At 43.2% G+C, this 12886-nt stretch overlaps 1 protein-coding gene across 1 annotated transcript in view; it reads left to right on the top strand.

Annotated features, from left to right (window-relative positions):
- Positions 1 to 4087: 4087 nt before the first annotated feature.
- Positions 4088 to 12886, top strand: part of LOC308640501 (uncharacterized protein) — a gene marked incomplete at its 3' end in the record, with an annotated part of 48246 nt that continues 39447 nt past the window's right edge. Inside the window, exon 1 of the mRNA XM_081312387.1 lies at positions 4088 to 4163. The remainder of the gene's footprint in view (positions 4164 to 12886) is intronic.

Raw genomic sequence — 12886 nt, 5'->3', positions numbered from 1 at the left:
CTAATAACTCTTTGCCTAACCCCAAGTCACAGAAGTTAGCTCCTGTTTCCTTGAGGAGGTTTATTGTTTTAGGTTTTATACTTAGGTATATGACCCATTTTGAGTTAATTTCTGTATGTGGTGCAAGGCAGGGGTCAAAATTCATAAGTTTTTGTATTTGGGTATTTAGTTCTAGCACCATTTCTTAAAAATGAACATTGTTTCTTTGCTGAATTGTTTTTGTCCCATTGCCAAAATCAGTTTTCTCTGTACATGTGTCTATTTTGGCCTCTATTTTGTAGCATGATCTGCTTGTTTATTTTTATATCAGTACCACATTGTCTGAATTAGTTTACCTTTGTAATAGTGTTTTTCTTTCAGATTTTTTTCTTTTGCAAAGTTCTTTGGACTCTTCTGGGTCCTTTGCATATGCATTGGAAATTTATAATCAGCTTACCTGTTTATACAAAACAGCCTGCTGGGATTCTGAGATATTGGACCTATGAATCAACTTGGAGAGAATTGACTTCTTAACATCATTGAGTCTTGCAACAAATGAACATGTTATTTCTTCCCATTTGTTTAGATTTTCTTTAATTTCTCTCAGCAATCTTTTAAAGTAGAAGTCTTGCATATCCCTTTAAAATTTGTCTTAAATATTTGACATTTTTGGTGTTATTATAGTATGTTTAAAAACTTCAATATAAAATTTTTCATTACTAGCATAGAACAACAATTCAGTTTTGTATCTAGCTCTTGTATCATGCAGTTTTGCCAAACTCACCTTCTAGGAGTAGCTTTTTTGGGGGTATATGTCATTGGATTTTCTATATAGATAATCTAATCATTTAACAATATGGTTTGAATTCTTCCTTTCTCACTTGAATGTCATTTTTTTTTTTCTTGCCTTATTAAACTAAGCAGGATCTCTGGTATATTGTTGGATAGAAATGATGGGATTGGTAATCCTTGTCTTGTTCCTTATATTAAAAGAAAAACGTTCAATCTTTTTTTTTTTATTATTATGTGTGCTGTTAACTGTAGGGTTTTTTTTTATTCCTTTTATCAGAATGAGACTATTCTATTCCTAAGGTTTTTATTGTTGTTGTTTTTGAACTAAGAATGGGTATTGGATTGTTATTATTTGTTTGATAATATAATGATGTGCATTGTATTTTGAATGGCAAACCAGCTTTGCAATATTAGCTTAAATATTATTTAGTCATGAGGTATTATGTTTTTGTTTTTTTGCTTGGAATCAAGCCAGGGTCTTACACATGGTAAGCACACACTGTACTACTGAGTTATAACACAGCCCAAGAACCAGCATTTAATTAGTTTATTTTTCTCTATTTTTTTCTGTCGTTTATTTAGAGATCTTTCTCCTCTTTCTTTATTACTTCTTTTTCTCATTTACTCTCTGCATGTGATTTAATTATTTCTTTTGCCATATTTAAAAATTTTTATACATAAAATGTGGTTCTTTCAAGATTGTGATTTAAATTGTTTCATCTCTGAGACATAACGATATTGAGGCACAGAGAAGTGTGTTGTAGCTCAGTGGTAGAGTGCTTCCCTCACACATATGAGGCACTAGGTTCAATCCTTAGCACCACATAAAAATAAATAAATAAAGATTATAAAAAAGATGGATTAGGAGAAACTAATGTCTGAGGCACCTTACTTTGTTGAAATCTTTGGAAAAATTCCTGAGAGAAAATCCTAAGTGTTACTTTTTTTGTCACTTTCTTTTGCTTTTTTTTTTTTTTTTTTTTTTTTTTTTTCTGTGGCAGGGATTGAATTCAGGGATGTACTGCCACTGAAATACATCCCCAGCCCTTTTTATTTTGGGGCAGGGTCTCAGTTGCTGATGTTGGCCTTGAACTTATTATTCTACTGCCTCTGTCTCCCGAGCAGCTGGGATTATAGGCTTGCACCTGTGTGCCCAGTTTTCCGGTGTTAGTTTTTTTTTTAGATGGACATAATACTTTTTATTTATTTATTTATTTATATGTGGTTCTCAGGATCTACAGGAGAAGAACATGATGCTGTAAGGATTGGAAGGTAAATAAAATTTGTGATTTCAAAGGGATTTCCTGGAATTAGTGAAAGTAGTAAATAAACCACATCTAATAAAAAGGTGGCATAGCACATTTGAAAGGAACCCTGTTCTATGATTTTTAGCTCCAGAATGTGATGTCAATTAGATACTGCCTGTTCCTGGTTGAGAGATTTGCATCTTCATGCTACCTTATTTCTGACAAGGGTGACACTGATGTAGCTCAGTGGTAGACTAGCTAATCTATGCTTTATTTTACAAGAAAGTTCTGGCTTAACTGCACAGGATATGTTACATTTCTTAACAAACTGTTATCTACAGACAAAATGCAGTTTCAAAACAATGTTTACAAGACCAACTTAAGTTACCCTGAAGTGAAGACTTTTGTGACCCTGCTATAGACCAGATTCTGGAACTCAGAGAAATAAAAATAATTCTTACTAACCATGAAATCTGTGACAGTTTATGTTTAAGAATTCAATTAGAAATGGTGAACATGAGCCTAATTAACCTAAAGTTGTCATGGCAGAGGATACTTGAGAGTTTGAAGTTATCCTGCTGTCAGTCCAAAGTCAAGAAGTGTACCTAGGCAGGACACTTGGGATCTTTTTTTTAGGTCTTCAAAAAAAAAATGGATTTCAAGAGAGTCATGCTATTTTCTTTTCAGAGAGAACACACTTTCTTCTGTCAGAGTGTCACCCTGTTCCTCCTTCACATCACTTCTAATAAACTCATTGCCTCCCTGAGATGTATTTTAGTATCTTTCACAATACAAACAATAGTGTTATTTCTTAAGAAATTCACAGGGAAAAGATTGCAAATCAAGGTTCCTGAGAAAAGCTTAACAATTTACACTTACCCCTCATTCTAAAGCCACAACTTGTTCAACATACATTCCCTTCAGAGCCTTCTTTGCCCTACACAGGAATTATGATGAAAATAGGAAACACATAGTTAATACTAATAGCAAATGAGTTGAAGTCCCCAACTAGTCTGAGTCAGTGACACCTGGCGCAGCAGATCTCTCCTGTCATTTGTAGACAAACAACTTAGCAGGGTGGGAATGTGCCTAGAAGTGCTCTGTGGGTCTTTCCAAGGACAAAGGTGATACATAATCTCAGTGAGGTCCTTAGTGCCTTGCCATTGCTGAGGCTGGCTTTGAACTCACTGTCCTCCTGCCTCAGCCTCTCCAGTTGCTAGGATTACAGGCATGCACCCCTGCATGTGGTAGATCCCAAGGGTTTGATCAACGAAAACACAGCAGCCATGAACCTGTCTTTGTGTCCTTATTTGATTCTGATCTGTATGCAACTTACTGTCACTCAAACAGTAGGCGTACTGAATTAGACAGGCACTCAATGTAGATAGGTGAATTGAGTCAGGTTGAATCTAGGAAGCCAATTTTGAGTGAATCTGGGAAGTTAGAGACTGTCCCCTGAGGGATTTTATCAGGAACCTGCCCCTGCTCCAACCTGTTGCCAAGGTAACCTGTCCCAGCTTTTCCCCTCCCTACAGGGAGCTATAAGATTGTAAATGTGTCCTTGTCTACTCCATCTTGCCCTTCCCCTTCAGCCCACCTATTTCCCAACTTTAGGCCATCCCACCAAGCCTTTCTGAGCCTAGGCAGTCCTCAGGAAGAAGAAAGATAAGGGAGGAAAGGCAGGAGAACAAAGGAAGCCTAGGACATATAAAAAGGGCAGAACACCTTGCTTCTTAGGATACCCAGATACCAGCTATGGCCCCCTTCTCCCTTGTGGGAGAAGTCTGTGTTACCCTTTTCTAAATAAATCCTGCTTCATATGCTTCCCTCAGCATGCTTCTCTAATGTTCAAACTTCAACATGTGGAAAAGTAAGACTTGTCACCAGTAACCAGTGGTATCTCTACCAGGCTGAATTTGGAGGAAGTTCCTGAAGCCCTTTCCAATCTGTCTCTTGGGTGAGAACTGTCCAATCAAGAATCAGTCAGTGATGAGGGGGCAGACTTCCACAGTCTTCTGTTCCTTTTGTTTTTGGAGCCTGCCATTCACTGAATCCATTTCTTTGCTTCCAGGTTTCTGTGCTACACTGGAGCTGAAAAAAAATATGTATATGGGGAACACTAAGCATACTGAAAGCCAGAAAATGGTAAGTGTGTGTTCTTATTTTGAGACTGGGTAGGGAGGCTGTTTGAAGCCAGTGGGATTGGCAATGGTGGTTGGAAACTCCTCATAATTGTCTCCAGACTCTGGTGGCTAGAGGATCTCTCCTTTTCAGCTTAGCCTTTAGTTTTCTCTGACTAGCATAGTGGAGCTTAGATTAGCATTTTAGACCTCAAGTCTTTTGTTCCATAATTGTATGGTGTTTTCAGGGCCTTCCTGAATTCCTATGTGGGCATCTGTGTGCCATTAGCTCAGCATGTCCCCAGAATGTGTGGTGAAGACTGGGATAATCATCAGAAGAGGACCCCAACTTTCATTAGTTGTGTTGTAAGGGTCCGGTGGAGCGTAGGAGAAAGAGACCACACAAGAGACTGACTTCATGCAATTAGCAAGGGGGATTTATTAATTCAGCATGCTGAGGTTCCAGACTCACTCAGGAAGATAGAGCAGCCCAGAGCCCCAAGCAGAGGTCAAGCAGAGCTTAAGTACACTTTTTGGGGAGGGCAGGGGGCTTTGCATACATCAGAACAAATCATCATGAGGCACAGGAAAATTGAACAACAACTCTGAGACATGATTAGCACATTCATTGGTGGGAACAGGTTGGGAAGGGGTGATTGGTCACTCCTAAGGGGGTACACATTCAAACTGATTGGTTTGGGCCCTGTGACAAACTGCACAGGGCCCTAGGCTAAATGGCCAGTAGGGCCTTGTCTTAACTATCTCAGGAATTTCAGATTCTGGGTGTAGCAGAGGAACTTAACAATACCTAGTGTTTTACATTTTAATTCAGACTTTGCAGCTTAGAAACTTTACAATGCCTGGTCTTTTACATTTTAATTCAGGCTTTGCAACTTAGAAGCTTTACAATGCTCAGTCTTTTACACTTTAACTCAGGCTTTTGCAGCTTAGAATCAGTTTAGAATTTTTACCTTTACAGTGTTCCTGTGTGAGAGAAGCTGTGGCTTTTTTAGGGACCCCTGTTCTTCTTCCTCCTAAGTTTTTATTTTTGTTGTTTATTTTTTTTGTTTACTTTAGACCATGAATTATTTCCCTGAGTGTTTATCTACTGACCCACATTCTCAACCTTTTTCTATATATTTATGTAGAGACAAAGTCTCACTGAGTTTCTTAGAACCTCACTAAGTTGCGCAAACTGGTTTTGAACTCAACATCCTCATTCCTCCTGAGCTTTCTAAATGTAGACTAAGAAGTATCTCAAATCCAGAATGGTTATCTGATAGTTTAGCTATTTATAGGTCTGAGGTTAAATCCCAAATTTCCAGCTCCTTTCAGATTCTCAAAGGCAGGGTTCTTACACAACTTGATTGAGAAAAAATAAAATAAAATAGATAGTAAAATTAAAAGGCAACTGTATCATGGACATCTTATTTAACCACACCTGAATGTTAATGGATAGATATGTTAATGAGCACCATTAAGGCCTATTCAAATTAAAAAAAAAAAAAAAAACACTTGAGACTCACTTATGGGAATACCTTCAATCAAATTCTTTTTCCTTGGGGTGAACCCAGTTGGAAGTCACTGGAAGGAGGATGGGATACATTAAGGGCAAACTTGAGCCTAGTTGGTAATAAAAATGCCTTTTTCAATACTCATTTTAAATAGATATTAACCAAAGCTTTGCCAATAACCATATTTAAACTTCGAAACTGACACACACAAAAAAAATGGGTTCTTCTGCTAACATGCCCTTTCCCACATATTGGCAGGTGTATTTTTTCTTGCTAAAATAAACCCTATTCTTTTTACTACTACCTTTGTAAGGGTCCGGCGAAGGGTCGGAGAAGGAGAGACCACACGAGACTAACTTCATGCAATGGCAAGGGGGATTTATTAGGGATCCGTTCCAGCACACTAGGGCTCTGTGCTCACTCAAGAAGGGGGAGCAGCCCAGAGCCCAGAGCAGAGGTCAAGCAGAGCTTAAGTACACTTTTTGGAGAGGGTGGGGGGCTTTGCATACACCAGAACAAATCATCATGAGGTGCGGAAAAATTGAACAACAATTCTGATACATGATTAGTCCATTCATTGGTGGGAACAGTTTGGACAGGGGTGATTGGTCACTTCTAAGTGGGGTACACATTCAAACTGATTGGTTCTGGGGTCTATATGCTTACGTGCCATGCTACCTGGAACCCTTAGCTATTAAACAACCAGGGAATCACTGGAGATATTTACTGGTCAGCTCCCACATTGTCCCAACAACTTCACAGAGATTACAGGTTCCGGGGATAGCAGGGGAATTGTAACAATAGACTATTTTAATTCTAACAATGGTCTTTTACTTTTTAGCCCAGGCCTTGTAATCTAGAAGCTTTACAATGCCCTAGTCTTTTACACTTTAACTCAGGATTTTGCAGCTTAGAAATTTTACCTTTAAATTCCCCACTCCTTTTTCTGACTACTTTTAATCTTAAAAGTACTGAATCATAATTATTGGAAGGTCTCATTTTCCATTCCCGCCAGTGGGGCATATTGTTGTCTGATTACCATGAGTTTCACCTGTCCAATCTGAGCCTGCAGAAAAGAAACTATGCGGTTAAGCAAACAGGGACCCACAGTTAGTAACAGTATAAGAATGATCAGGGGTCCAGCTAGAGCTGATAGGAGTGTAGTTAACCAGGGGGACTGGGCAAACCAAGACTCAAACCACCCCTGTTGAGTTTCCCTCTCTCTCTCTGGCGCTCTTCAAGGCGTTTTCTTAGTTTACTCATGGATTCTTTTACAACTCCAGTATGGTCAGCATAAAAACAACATTCTTCCCTTAGTGCTACACAGAGGCCTCCTTCTCTCATAAAAAGAAGATCTAACCCTTGCCTATTCTGCAAAACAACCTCAGAGAGAGAGGTTAAAGACTCCTGCAAGGCTGTGATAGAAGTCTCCAATGTCTTTAAGTCCTGATCTATTGCTGTTTCTAACTGGGCCATTTGTTGTGACCCTCGGATCATGGCAGCAGTTCCTGTACCAACTCCTGCTACAGCTCCTATCCCCAATAGTATGGCCAGAGTGAGGGACACTGGTTCCTGACGGAAACAGGTTATTTGTTCCCCTGCTAAACCTTCAAATGATTCTGCATCATGAAAAAACACCCTGGGGAGTACTTGCACCATCACACAATAGTTTACTGATCTGTCAAACACCTGAACTGAAATGCAAGGAGTTAGTCCTGAGTCACATGCCCACCAGTTTCCTTTCTCGGGGACTAAAAAACCCTGCGTGCCATTAATTTCTCCTTTCTGGGTACATATATGTTGTTTACTTTTGGGGGGGGGACCCTATACATAAACCTGCCCCGGTTACTTCTGGGAGAGTTAACTTGGGATTTTTACCCCAACTGCAGGTGAAACTCTGCGTTTTTATGGCGTAAGTCCCATTAACTGCTATCCCTTCATAATAAGGGGGCGCGGCAGAGAGGCATAGCCAGCAGGATTGGGTGAGGTCTGGCTGTGTGGAGTTCAGTACCGCGAAGGTTCCTTTAAGTAATTCCCAGGGGGAGGAGTCAGCTGTACTCTGAACTGGGGAAGTAGGAAAAGACGGAAACCGGGAGGAATGGGATAGTAGAGGGGTTCTGGTAGTTCTAAGCGAAGGGGGTGTGGGAGGCTTAATTCCTGGCTTAAGGGGATTGGGCCCTATTGCCATGGGATTTTCTTCCTGCTTAAGTCTAATGGTGAACCAGAGACCAAAGTCATAGGTGGGGCCATAGACATAGAATCACATTCCCCAGGTATTACCCGTAAGCCAGGTCGTCCTGAGGTAACCCCTTGCTTTGGAGGTAAAAGTTATGTTGAGGGGGTTACACAGACTAGTTTTTCCACAGCGAGTGTTCAACACTCGGCTAGTTATACAGTCTCTAGGGTTTATCCAGGCATTATTTCGCCCTACCTGATTCATGCTGTCTGGGGAATTCGGTTTCCACCATGCAGCTCCTGTTTGTTTACAACCCCAAGATTTGCAATAAAAGTCATTGGGCCCTCCACAGGTTCTGGCCTGTTTGCGACTTCGGAAATCAGCTGGACACACATAATAATCAAGACTGGCTAGTCTACACCTATGATGTGGGCGATGACATCCATAATGCATATGATTACCCCGTGGGGAATGTTGTCCTGGTTTGGGGTTGAGCGCGATCTGTGTGGGGTCCTCTATGTCAGGGAGGTCCCAGTCAGAAAGGCCTATGGCCAGTTGACAAATGTCTGGATGGAGAGATGGCCACCAAGTCCATAAAGGAGCTATATGTGAAATAGACCATACTACTTGTCCAGTGGGATTTATAATTTGCTAATGTTGTTGAACAGGCTGATGGGGATTAGGGCTGCAGGTGGTCAGGGGAAGAATCCATAGCCCTACCCACACAACGGACACGCAGCTTGAGAGGGTTACCAGTCTGTTCCAGTTTCCAGCCGGAGTCTGGACAGGGCGCAGGCTTGAGATGAGAGACATGGATCCAGGAAGCGATCCCATCTACTTTTACCGCTGTAGGCGTTATGAGCAGCACCTGGTATGGCCCTTTTCAGCAGGGTTCCAAGGATGACACCTGATGTCGTCTCATGTAGACGAAGTCTCCCACTTGATATCAGTGTGGGATGTCTGTCTCCGGGATGATAAGCGGTGGCCAGCCGTTTCCACAGGTATCGCTGGGTGTGTTCAAGGGCTTTAAGTCTGTTAAGTAAGGGAGTGTGAAAGGAATCATTAAGTCTCAGGGTTGGGGTCAGATCCCTGATTGGAGGAGGGGCACCATAAAGAATTTCATAGGGGGTGAGGTTACACAAAGAGACGGAGGGGGTATTTCTTGCACGAAATAGGGCATAAGGTAGGAGCATAGTCCAATCCTTTATGCTGGTCTCCAAGCTTAATTTTGTTAAGGTCTCTTTGATTGTTCTATTCATCCTTTCTACCTGTCCTGAACTCTGGGGTCTATAGGCACAATGTAACTTCCAATTAATCCCCAGGGTCCTGGCCAATCCCTGACTTACCTGGGCCACAAACGCCGGTCCGTTATCGGACCCCATTACCTTAGGCAGTCCAAATCTTGAAAAGATGTCTTCTAGAATCTTTTTGACCACCATCTGAGCCGTTTCTTTCTTCGTGGGGAAGGCTTCTACCCATCCTGAAAAAGTATCTACAAAGACTAGGAGATACTTAAGTCCGTACCTTGCTGGCTTGATTTCAGTAAAGTCCACTTCCCAGAACTGTCCAGGTCTGGTCCCTTGCAAACGCTTTCCTACTGGAAGCTTGGAGGGGTATGCATTAACTAATTGGCAGACTTGACAAGCTCTAGTCACCTGCTCGGCTATTTCTTTCCTCTGTGAGTCAGTCAACGATAAGTCCTTTCTTTTGTCCTTCAAGAGTGCCTGTAAATTCTTGGAACCTAAATGGGTAAGCTGGTGTACATCTTTGACGTAGAGTTGGGCTTTTTGGAATTGTGAACTTGGCTCTGTGGGATCCTGGAGTTCAGTATCTGTGTCCCCAGGCCATAAGCTACCTGAATGTTCCTGTGCAGCCAAGTTTCCTGGTTGTTGTTCCCCCGGCGTGGAAACAGCTAACAGAGTCACTCCGTTTAGGGCTGCCAACTTAGCTTCCTCATCTGCCCGTCTGTTTCCGACTGCCACGGGGTCATTCCCCTTCTGGTGTCCCTGGCAGTGCACTATAGCTAGTTCTTTAGGGCCTTTTACTGCAGAGAGAAGGTGGAGGATCTCATCTTTGTTCTTTATTTCCTTCCCGGTGGAGGTTAGTAGCCCCCTTTGCTGGTAAATAGCCCCGTGCACATGAGCAGTGGTGAAAGCATAGCGGCTATCAGTGTATAGGGTGGCTCTTTTGCCTGAGGCTAGCTCCAGCGCTTTCCTCAGGGCAATTAGTTCTGCTTTTTGAGCTGATGTTCCTTCTGGGAGGCTAGAGGACCAGATAACATTAATTTTGCTAACTACTGCTGCTCCAGCCCGCCGCTTACCTTCCTGGAGGAAGCTGCTCCCGTCTGTAAACCATACGACCTCAGGGTGGGGCAGTGGCTGATCCTTTAAGTCTCGGCGTACACTGGTCTCTTCTGCCAGTGTGTGTTGACAATCATGAGCAACAGGTCCTGATGATTCTTCCAGCAGCAGTGTAGCCGGGTTAAGTGGAGCAGGGGGTCCCAGCGTTATTCTGTCTTTGTCAAGCAAGAGACTCTGGTAATGAGTTATTCTGGAATTTGACAACCACCTGTCTGGAGGCTGAAGGATGATACTTTCCAAGGCATTGGGGGGCTATGATGGTTAGCTTCTGTCCCAATGTTAATTTATCAGCATCCTTTATTAGAAGGGCTGCCGCTGCTATAGCCCTTAGACAATGGGGCCATCCGCTAGCCACTGGGTCCAGTTTCTTTGATAAGTATGCCACCGGCCTTTTCCAAGGTCCCAAAGTCTGAGTGAGCACTCCCCGCGCTATTCCTTTCTTTTCTTCGATGTAGAGAGTGAAGGGTTTTTCTACATCTGGGAGTGCCAAGGCCGGTGCAGATAACAGCGCCTTTTTGATATTATCAAAAGCCTGTTGGTGCTCAGGAGTCCATTGGAATTGGACATCCCCCTTTATCAGTGAGTATAAAGGGGCTGCCAAAGACGCATACCCAGGAATCCATAACCTACAAAAGCCGGCAGTCCCAAGAAACTCTCTGAGCTGTCTCTTATCAGATGGGGGCGGTATCTGCACAACAGTTCGTTTTCTAGGCTCAGTAAGCCATCGTTTGCCGCCCCTAAGAGAGTAACCCAGGAAGATTACTTCTTGTTGACAAATTTGGGCCTTTTTGGCAGAAGCCCTATATCCGAGCTGAGCAAGCTCCGATAATAGTGCTCGGGTCCCAGACTCACAGTTCTCCTTGGTGTTGGCTGCCAGCAGCAGATCATCCACATATTGGAGTAGGGTGACTTCGGGGTGTGCAGTTCTGAAGCCATTGAGGTCCCTGTGGAGAGCTTCATCAAAGAGAGTGGGGGAGTTTTTGAACCCCTGTGGGAGTCTAGTCCAGGTTAGTTGGCCAGATGTTCCTATTTCTGGGTCTATCCATTTGAAAGCAAACAACAACTGACTGTCCTTATGTAGGGGCAAACAGAAGAAAGCATCTTTTAAGTCCAGCACTGTGTACCATATCCGCTCTGGATTCAGAGTGCTAAGCAAATTGTATGGATTAGGCACCGTGGGGTGAATGTCCTGCACTCTGTTGTTGATCTCTCTCAGGTCTTGAACAGGATGGTAGTCCCCAGTTCCTGGCTTTCTTACTGGTAACAGGGGGCTATTCCAGGCCGATTGACAGGGCCTTAGGACCCCCAGAGCCAGGTATTTCTGAATATGGGGTCTTATCCCATCCCTAGCTTCTTTGCTCAGAGGATATTGCTTAACACTGATTGGAGAGGCAGAGGCTTTTAATTCTATTACTATTGGAGGTTGTTTTACGGCCAGTCCCAACCCAGCAGTTTCTGCCCAGGCATCAGGATAATCCTTTATCCATCTCTGGGGTAGTCTACCTGTTTGATCAGTCCCAGAGGCCGTGAAGAGTTGATGTTCATCTTCTACTGACATAGTCAGAGCCGTGACTATAGGGGCCTTTACTGAAGGGTTTAGAAACTCCACTTGGGGGCCATCAGGGTTAAAGGTTATTTTAGCCCGGAGCTTGGTGAGTAGGTCCCTGCCCATTAATGGGGCCGGGCATTCTGGGATTACTAGGAAAGAGTGGTGGACTTTTCCCCTTCCTAGGTCCATTGTCCTCTTTGTTGTCCAAGCCCGATATTTACTGCCATTAGCCCCTTGAACTAAGGATATTTTATTAGATAGGGGGCCCAGTGGGGCCTTGAGGGCTGAATATACTGCTCCTGTATCTACTTCAAAGTTCACTGGGGTCCCCTCCACTTCAAAAGTTACCCTGAGCTCGGGGAGGGGATCCGAGCCCCGACTTTCCTAGTCATCTTCTAGAGTCAGCATGGCAGGCTGGCACGTCTGTTTCTTTTTGGGGCACTCCTTAGCCCAGTGTCCCTTTTCCTTACAGTAGGCACATTGATCTGAGGCCAGGGGCAGCCTTTGGTGTGGGCCCAGGTATCCCTTTCTGTCTCCCTGCCTTCCAGCTTCTGGCCTATTTGTGGCTGTGACCAGGACCTTAGCCAATGCTTTAGTCTGCCTTCTGTTTCTCTCCTCTTCCCTGTGTTCCCTTTCCTTCTCCCTCCTCTGTTCCTTTTCCTCCTCAGTTTCTCTCTTATAATATACTTTCTCAGCCTCTTTGACCAAATCTCTTAAGGTCATATCTTGTAATCCATCTAAACATTGTAACTTTTTCTTAATATCTAGGGCAGCCTGCCCAATAAAAGCCATTACAACAGATGCCTTTTGGTCCTCTGCCTGAGGATCAAAGGGAGTATATCTCCTATATGCTTCCATAATCCTCTCCAGAAACATGGAGGGAGATTCATTGGGTCCCTGAATAATCTCTCTTACCTTGGCCAAATTAGTTGGCCACCTAGCAGCCGCTCGGAGACCCGCTACAAGAGCCCAGCAATAGGTGGACAGATGCTCCCTACCTTCAAAGGTGTTAGGGTCCCAGTTGGGTCGGTTTAAGGGGAAGCCAGCTTCGATGATGTTAGGAAGTTGGGTTGGTCTCCCGTCTGCTCCAAGAATATTCTTTCTGGCTTCCAAGAGGATTCTCTCTCGTTCCTCTGTTGTGAAGAGAGT

Source organism: Spermophilus citellus (genome assembly GCF_964194105.1).
Source record: "Spermophilus citellus genome assembly, contig: SCAFFOLD_326, whole genome shotgun sequence".
Taxonomy (NCBI): domain Eukaryota; kingdom Metazoa; phylum Chordata; class Mammalia; order Rodentia; family Sciuridae; genus Spermophilus; species Spermophilus citellus.
This window is presented reverse-complemented; position numbering and strand designations above follow the sequence as displayed.